This window comes from Azolla caroliniana, unplaced genomic scaffold (assembly GCF_043228905.1).
Source record: "Azolla caroliniana isolate FFs.n. ecotype wild unplaced genomic scaffold, voAzoCaro1.0.p SCAF_7, whole genome shotgun sequence".
In the NCBI taxonomy this organism is placed as follows: Eukaryota; Viridiplantae; Streptophyta; class Polypodiopsida; order Salviniales; family Salviniaceae; genus Azolla; species Azolla caroliniana.
The window spans coordinates 16,326,526-16,335,727 of NW_028230442.1; the positions used below are offsets into that span (position 1 = coordinate 16,326,526).

At 42.8% G+C, this 9,202-nt stretch overlaps 1 pseudogene; it reads right to left on the bottom strand.

The window, feature by feature from the left end:
• Positions 1 to 5,546: 5,546 nt before the first annotated feature.
• LOC147862062 (molybdate transporter 2 pseudogene) lies at positions 5,547 to 7,489 on the bottom strand (annotated as a pseudogene).
• Positions 7,490 to 9,202: the final 1,713 nt, after the last annotated feature.

Sequence of the window (9,202 nt, forward strand, 5' to 3'; positions counted from 1 at the left end):
GATTGGTTGGACATGCAAAGTATGCAATGAAGGCATGGTAGAGGATGAATGTCCCTTGCTCTTCACATGCTCGACATATAGTGCAATTCATTCAGGATATGCTAACATACTAAGAGGGAGTGATAACTTAAGTGCTATACTTAAGACACCACCGTGAAGGTTGAGCTCATATGTGTATGCTTTATTCACACATAGAGACTTTGTGCTTCAATGTATGAATACCCCTTCTTAGGAAGGAGACACATATCAAGAACACATGTACACTCTAGTCCCATAGGTCAAAATTGGCCTCTTTATTCTTTATGGACGATAAAAATTCTAATTCTAATTCTAATTCCAGTTCCTAGGTCCAAGACCCTGGTGGTCTCACCCCGATCTAACACCTACCCGTGGAAAACCACGACAACATCATCCCAAGGAACTTCTGAAGTCGCAAAACCAATTGAAGAATACGAACCGACAAAATCAGCACCCAAGAGATTCGGTCAAGTCAAAAGGTCGGCAAAGTTCTATCAACTAGGCCTTGATTACGTCCATTACATGGATGCAAGAGAATCAAGTTCCTACAAGGATGCAATCGCCGCATTGGATGCCGACACATGGCTTCAAGCAATGAGTTCTAAGATGGACTCAATCAAGGAAAATAAGGCATGAGAGTTGGTCAAATTACCAGCTGATTAGAAGCCACTACCGTGCAAATGGTGTTAGGATTTTGGTCCCTCCGGATGGGATATGAGTACCCGGCAATGGAAGACCCGGTGAGAACCGGATGATGAGTACCCGGCAAGGAAGACCCAGTGAGAACCTCTCACCGGATGAAGGGACATATATGTAAATATGTTTCTGTTAGCCCATTGTGGCTATATTTGTAAATAGCCCGAAAGTCATATTAGTATAAATATGACCTAGGGCAAACAGAGGTATTGTGGTTGCAGATCGTTGTATAGAGTTATTGAGTGTAACTATTGTACAGAGTGAAAGAGAGAGAGAGAGAGATACAGAGTGAGTCTCTATTGTAACTGCCGCCAGGCAAAGATTGTGAGCAAGAGGTTGTTGCCTCTATGTTCACCTGTTGTATTCCTCTCGACATATGGATAGTTAGAGTTTGTGGACTCCCGTGGTTTTTTCCCATTTAGGGTTTTCCACGTAAACATATTGTGTACCCTCTCTCATATTGTTTGTGTGTACATGCATTTACCTTCATTGCCCATTTCTTCTGTGGTTGTGATTCTAACGAAGTGATTGAAGTCTCAGTTGTGGCCGAGATATATTCCGCACACACATATTTCGCGTCAAATGGGTCTACTGTACAAGTATGAATTTGGTTCAGAACGACCCAAGTACAAAGCTTGGCTCGTCGCCAAAGGTCTCAAACAAGAACATGGGGTCATCTACGACGAGATCTTCTCACCAGTAGTCAAAATGACCACTCTTCAACTCCTTCTCGGGGTTGTGGCGACAAAAGGCCTAGACCTTGAACAACTTGATGTCAAGACGGCCTTCCTACACGAAGATCTTGAAGAAGACATTTACATGTCCTAACCAGCAAACTTCACGATGACGACGAAGCAAGGCCACCTCGTTTGCAAGCTAAAGAAGACCTTATATGGCCTCAAGCAAGCACCGAGAATATGGTATGAAAAGTTTGATACCTACATCTGGTAACTCAACTATAGCTGGTCGGACTCTAACCCATACATGTACATCCGGCAATTGGCCAAGGAGTCCCAGATCTACTTGATTCTATACGTTGACGACATGCTTAAAGTAGAAATCGGAAAACTAAGGTGGAGTCTTCATGAGAAATTCTGAATGAAAGAACTCGGAGAAGCCCAACACATACTAGACATGCGGATAGAGCAAAATCGAACGAAGAAGATCCCTCTGGCTCTCCCAATCCGATTAGTTCTGAAAGGTGGTGAGGCATTTCAATATGGAGGACACAATGCCAATATCGACACCGCTTCCGATGTCACATTGACTATCGAACAAAGACTCTCCATCCATAGTAGAGGAGAGAAAGCTCATGAGCCGAATACCTTACACATTGGTCATAGGAGTCTTATGTACGCAATGGTGGTGACTTGACCCGACCTTGCATATGTCGTAGGGGTAATCAGCCGGTATATGTCTAATCTCGGACGGGAGCATTGGGAAGCTATGAAGAAGAACTTCAGGTACCTACAAGGGATTGAAGATCTACAATTGACTTTCGGATCATCAAATCCGACCGAAATCGAAGGCGCAATAAACCTCATCAAGAATCTGGTATACTATGCTAAGACGAAGCACATTGAGGTGAGGTACCATCATATTTGGGAGCTTGTCATTGACAAAAAGCTCGAAGTCCAAAAGGTGGATACCAAGGTGAACATCGTTAACAGACTGACAAAGCCACTCCCAAATCAACGCTTCAATGCACTAAGCAAACATATGGGACTACAAGAGAGCGAGCAAAGAGGAGTTGAAGGAGGAGCAGAAGGTAATTTGAAGAACGGTAGGCCCAAACAAGTTGAAAAGGACATGAGTGGGAGGAGACCGAAAGGACATGAGATGATCCAAGGTCGAATGGAACTGAAAATTGATCGACAATCCATCGAAGAGCACGAGAACCAACGCACATGAAGACCCAATGGCCTAGAGGCCAAAAGCAGAATCGACCACTATTTGATTCGAACATCAGTCGACTTGGCGAACAATTGATGAGCTAAAGCCAACTTTACCTCAACTGAATTGGCCACCAACCGGTCAACTTGTGACATACACTATAGTTTAGGGTTTAGGGTTTAGGGTTTAATTTAAGCTTACGGGGAATATAATCCCATATTATTGTATGTAGATAGAGTAGTCCTTTTACAGGGGAGTTTGTTGGGATAAAAGTCCCACTTTGCCCACCTTTTATATCTAGTGTGAACACATTGTTACCGTAACTATATAAGTGGGCGACTGACCTTGTAAAGAAACATTGGTTGCTAATGTAACATAGTCTCTCTGAGCTTAAAACATTTCTCTCTGTGTGCAACTGTTTGTTTCCATCTTTGTGAATCTTGTCACAATGCATAACTCTATCCTGCTCACTACTTGTATTGTTTGCTAGACTCACTGACAGGTCCTCAACCTTCCTCAACATCAACTTGAATACTCAATATGAGCAAGCGTGTCCTCCTTTGATAACATATCCACCACATCCTCCTCCAAATGTGCATTAGGGGCTTCCTTCACTTGTGACCTAACAACTTTTCGTTTAGTTGTAAAAATTGAGATCCAAAAATTAGAATTTGATCCTCATAACGAGTTCTTCTCAATTGTATAATTAAGATTCCCAATCTTCCAAAGATTCATCATTCGTCATTTTTGCTCCAAATCACGTAACTTCAAGCTTCGAGCTTGAAATTCTGATGCGAAATGTTTGACACATTCCTTGCTCGATTATGTCATTTGGACAAAAAATTACAAGAAATATTTCAATATAAATACTAAATTTATAAGTAACACAATTGTCGAAATGAGTACGTAAGAGTAATGATTTAACTACGTCACATGGAATAGTTTGATGGCAAATATATTGGATGTATAGATGTATGATTTGTGTAGAGTTTCAAATAGATATCCTAGAGTTTTGGGTCATAGGACCAATGAGACACAACTTTGTTGTCTCTTGTTGTCAATGATCTTGTATGCCCTCTTGATTTGCTACCCCGAGCCTGTTTGAGATGCCTTACAACGCTTTTGCCTTGATCCAAAATTTCTACCCGTCGCAATGAGCTCTCCTCTTCTTTTTATAAGCCTCAAAAGATCCTCATGCAAATAAAAGTAGCAATTGTCTTTTTATTAGCATGCACCTCACTTTTTCCTCACCATGTATACACTATTTATCCTTCTAAGGCTTGGTGTAAGTAAAATCCCAATCATTATGTTCATCCCATTGACATTGGCTTGATCTCTCATTCTCCAATCAAGACTCAAACCCTTGATCTCTAATTCATAGTGTGAATTCTTGACAATTGAGCTAAGTCTTTTTAAGTTCATCTGATTTTGTGATTTTCCTTATCGTTCAACCTTTCATGTGTCTCTAGTCGAACTCATTTCTTTATGTATACTCACCACATCATGACAATGTGACCTTGATATTACATCAAAATCAAGCCACCCCCAATATCATTGTTTATGGGTCTACTTCAACACACATCTATTCTACAACATTAACAGGAAAACGTTGTTGTAGAGAATCGAGGTAGGACTTTGGCGTTGGTTGAGATCAAGCTTGTCTCGAGGTTCCTCCACTTTCTCTCTCTCTCTCTCTCTCTCTCTCTCTCTCTCTCAAATTCGATGATTGGGTAGACACCCTATTTTATTGTACACCAATTGTCTCATGGGCCAAATTTTGGCCTTAGAAGACATTAATCTCTCTCTCTCTCTCTCTCTCTCTCTCTCTCTCTCTCTCAATTTCGATGATTGGGTAGACACCCTATTTTATTGTACACCAATTGTCTCATGGGCCAAATTTTGGCCTTGGAAGACATTAATCTCTCTCTCTCTCTCTCAATTTCGATGATTGGGTAGACACCCTATTTTATTGTACACCAATTGTCTCATGGGCCAAATTTTGGCCTTCGAAGACATTAATCTCTCTCTCTCTCTCTCAATTTCGATGATTGGGTAGACACCCTATTTTATTGTACACCAATTGTCTCATGGGCCAAATTTTGGCCTTAGAAGACATTAATCTCTCTCTCTCTCTCTCTCTCTCTCTCTCTCTCTCTCTCTCTCTGTCTCAATTTCGATGATTGGGTAGACACCCTATTTTATTGTACACCAATTGTCTCATGGGCCAAATTTTGGCCTTAGAAGACATTAATCTCTCTCTCTCTCTCTCTCTCTCTCTCTCTCTCTCTCAATTTCGATGATTGGGTAGACACCCTATTTTATTGTACACCAATTGTCTCATGGGCCAAATTTTGGCCTTGGAAGACATTAATCTCTCTCTCTCTCTCTCAATTTCGATGATTGGGTAGACACCCTATTTTATTGTACACCAATTGTCTCATGGGCCAAATTTTGGCCTTAGAAGACATTAATCTCTCTCTCTCTCTCTCTCTCTCTCTCTCTCTCTCTCACATTCTTTGTTTTCTGATCTTGCACTTAGTTTTTTGATTTTCTACTTTCACTTCTAATTTCTGATTCCTGATTTTTGGATTTTCATTTCTTTTGCTATGCTACCACTCTATCGTGGCAGATTAAGAATAGTAAAAAGCAGTGTTCACACTACACAAATAGCCCCTGCTTTTTAATTATTTCCTTCATAGTGGTAACTTGTGGGTTGCACTTGAGTGGAAAAACCTCACAGTATGCAAACTCCTCTTAGTTACATGCAATGAGACACAATTTCCTCACAATGTAATCTGTTCGAAGCCATGTCATAATGCTTATGGAGAGGTGCGACCATATGCGTGGTTTGGCAAAACCAAGATGTCAGATTCTTCATGAAACCATGAAAAATGATGATGTTTCTACAATGTCATCAGTGTCCACAAGTCACACCCATGAAAGAGCATTCTATAGAATCCATCGATTTAACATTAGAAGTGCACTCAACTCGAGCATTCCTTCCAATCAATTATAACATAAATACAACAGAGAAAGACATTTACCAATACAGAAATAGAGTTTTACAAATAATACACAAAGTCATTGCAATAGTTATGGCTGTCAAACATCATGGTCGTAGAGATGTTTAAATTGCCTGGTACTATAAGAAGAGATTGGCATGAGGAAACCCAGTATGAGATATACAGCTTCCATTATTATTCATGACCAAGCACATCATCATTCCTAGTATCTGTCTTCGGGACAGCATTTCTCATCGAATTGATAAGAAAACTTCTCACTACTTTGCTTATAGTCAGTCGTACATACCATTATGCTGGAGAGACAGACGGGATTTCGAAGTATCCTGCGGCACCTGGTGTCGGAGGCACAAGAGTGTCTCGAAACGTGATCCACCACATGGAGAAAGGAATGTCCCTTAGCTTGAGAAGCACGAAGAGTACAAGGCCAGATCCAAAGCCGAGTGCTGCATTTGAGCCGAGGGACACCACCGTGCACACAATCATTACAAAGGCATCGGCACGGCTGTTTTGGTCACGGCAAGCCATGGCCAGCTCTACTCCCGCGAAAAGGAGGAGGACGCCAAGAAGGCCAATAGGAAACTCAGAGAGCACCACAACCAATGAGCTTCCTACTAAAAGGCCAAGAACCATTTTAGCAGTTCCGAGGAGGACCACGGCTGCACCACTTCTTGCCCCGAATCGGGTTTGTCCTGCTAACCCTCCGGCCCCATGGCACACAGGCATGGCCCCGAACCAGCAGCCCACCAGGTTCATAAGACCCACGCTGGTGGATACTGCAGTGGGCGTGACCAATTTGTCCGGGAACAAGTCGTTTGAGAGCTTGCAGACGGCAATGACGGAGTTCAGGATGGAGAGAGGGATCTGGGGTATGGCCCCCTTCACAAACCCCGTCTTCCAATCGCTCCACGTGATGGTCAAGATCTGGGGAGTGGACGGGCCAAGGGTGAGGCTGCCCCAGATGCTGGGATCCCGGATGAACGCAAGAACTATGCCCAGGAAGAAGACAATGAGTGCAGTGGGCAGGACCTCTAGCTTTCTGACCCACTGTATGCTTGTGCTGCTGCTGCTGCTGCCTTTTCTTTTCCCATGTGCTGTGTTGTTACTCTCCTCCTCGGCATCTTCGGCAGGAGTGGTTGCACTTGTGACATGTGCAAAGCGGTCTCCAGATCCGGTGACAATGACAATGAAGAGGAGGGCAATGAGGCTTAAGAGGAGGCCGTCGAGGCCGAGCCAGGGACGGGCACCACTACTAGTCGAGGTGGAGAAATCCTGCTCCTTGAGGAGGTAGGTCACAGCGGTCTTGCCGAAGCTGATGCCCTGGGAGAGCTGGATGCCCCGGACAAGCGGCATGGGGAGGATCCTTTGCACGAACCCCATGAGGCCAGTGATTCCCAGGAAGAACATGAGGCCGGCAGTGGAGAGGCCGGCAGCCGCGATCTGGGACAGGGAGAGGGGATCGGTCTGAGAGATGGCCACTGCAGCTATGGATTTCATGGGCTGCACCGGCATGGGCACGCCGAAGAGAAGCCCAGTCACAATGTTGTATGCTCCGGTGAAGAGCAGAGTGGTCCCCAAATCCAACCCATTCACGAGGGTTAATGCTATGGCGATGGGCACGAACGTCCCAAGATCCCCCAGGGCACCGCTTGCCTCCGTCCACGCATCCTTGTACCGCATGCTCTCACGAACATGGGTGGCCCAAGACCTCCATCTGCTGCTACTGCTGCTCATCTTGAGGAGTGATGAGGAAGGGGGGAGGGATTAGGGTTTGCAAAGAAGCCTCTCCACTCCTGCAGAGAGCTTCTTCTGCACCGAATTATTATATAAGCGTGCTTTCCGTGATCTGTGGTGAACCCTCCGCCCTATTTACTTACCACACACACACACACACACATGTATCTGTCTGTCTGTCTGTCTGTCTGCACAGAATCTTTTGGGATCTTCTGTTTCACCTGCACCACATCCACAGGAGTATCCATCATTGCTCTGTGGCACACACACACACACACAAAGTATCTTCTCCAAAGATAAAGGAAAGGAAGGAAAACAGGGGCCCCCAAAAAAGGTAGGAGACGAGAAGACAAAGTTTGTCAGACTTCTCTCTCTCTCTCTCTCTCTCTCTCTCTCTCTCTCTCTCTCTCTGGTTTGTCTGGCCAAAAGAAGAAGAAGAGAGTTAGTAGAAGTTTGTTTATCCGTGTATACTTTCATTAGTAGAAGTTTTTCGAACCGTTGAGATTTAGTAATCCACACCACGCTCGCCTGGTCTTGAATAAGATAATGGAATCCATCGATCTCTATATTTGGATTGCCTTTTAACGGCAATGAGTGATTTGTATTGCTTTGAAAGGCATCGATCGGCCCACGTTCTAGTAGTAGATTGCAACCCTATGTGCATGATTTGAAACGAACAAAAACAACAAGTTTTTACCACAAACATATCATCACTTTCAAGATGTAAATTCACATAATGTCTGAGTCTTTTCGCCTTATGTAGTACAATTGTAGTACACTCTTGGTTCCTAAACAAGTTGTCACTCTTTTATTAGTGAATTGCCTTTGCCTTTTACCCAAGGTTACATGGTGAATGATATTTAGGAAAAGTGTCCAAGGAAATGATTGGTGTTTCCATCACCAAATACTTTTCAACATTTTTTGTTGATATTTTTTTGTAAACCAAGGTTGTCTATGGTAGCCTTGACAAAGTTATGCTTCCAAGGTCTACCATTATTTTTGCAATCATCCCCGACCCCCCCTTGCAAAACCCAAATTTCTAAACGCATTTTGATTGACATAATCAAGTTAGAGTAAGTGAGACCCATCTCAGAAAAATAAGGTACTCCCAACTATGGCTATGTTGTATGAAGGCTTCGGGCTTCAATATATGTACTTCTGTATTTGGTTTAAAACAATTCCCAAATATTCTCATCTCCTCAATATATTTGTGAAATTGGTTTTAAATAGTTTCCAATACATAGATATTCTCAATGAAGAAGAGGGGTTGTGTGCCCATTTTGAATTGCTAAAATTGGCTTATATTTTTACCATGTCTACTTCAATTGCAAGTCATGTAAGAAATTAAAGCTAGTGAAAAGTGACCAAGTGTCAACTACCCTCAAATGCATCAACAACAATAATGGATTGTATTGAATGTAGTTAATGGGGTAGTCATTTGATGTGACAACCTATTATATAAACAAGAACCTTAGAAAGGACTCTAAGGTTAGTCATCATGTCGCTTCCCAACTTGTATCAGAATTTGGTGATTTAGGAGCAAAATGAGGTTATTGCTCTCGTTTATCAAATCCTCTTGCTTAAATAGAGTATACATTACTTTACTAATGTATACTCTCTTGCTCTTTCCATCATATTCTCTATTCCAAGTATTTGCTTCTATAGTCCTCATCTAATTCATACATTAGCTTTAATCTTCTAAACTTGTTATCTAAATAGAACTGTTGAGAATCAAACTTGTTGAGAGACAAGCTCAACATCGGCCGGATCGGCTGAAGAAGCCGAGGGCTGGATCGGTTGGGACCGATTGGTTAGGCCGAGTGCGTAAACTGGGAGGTCGT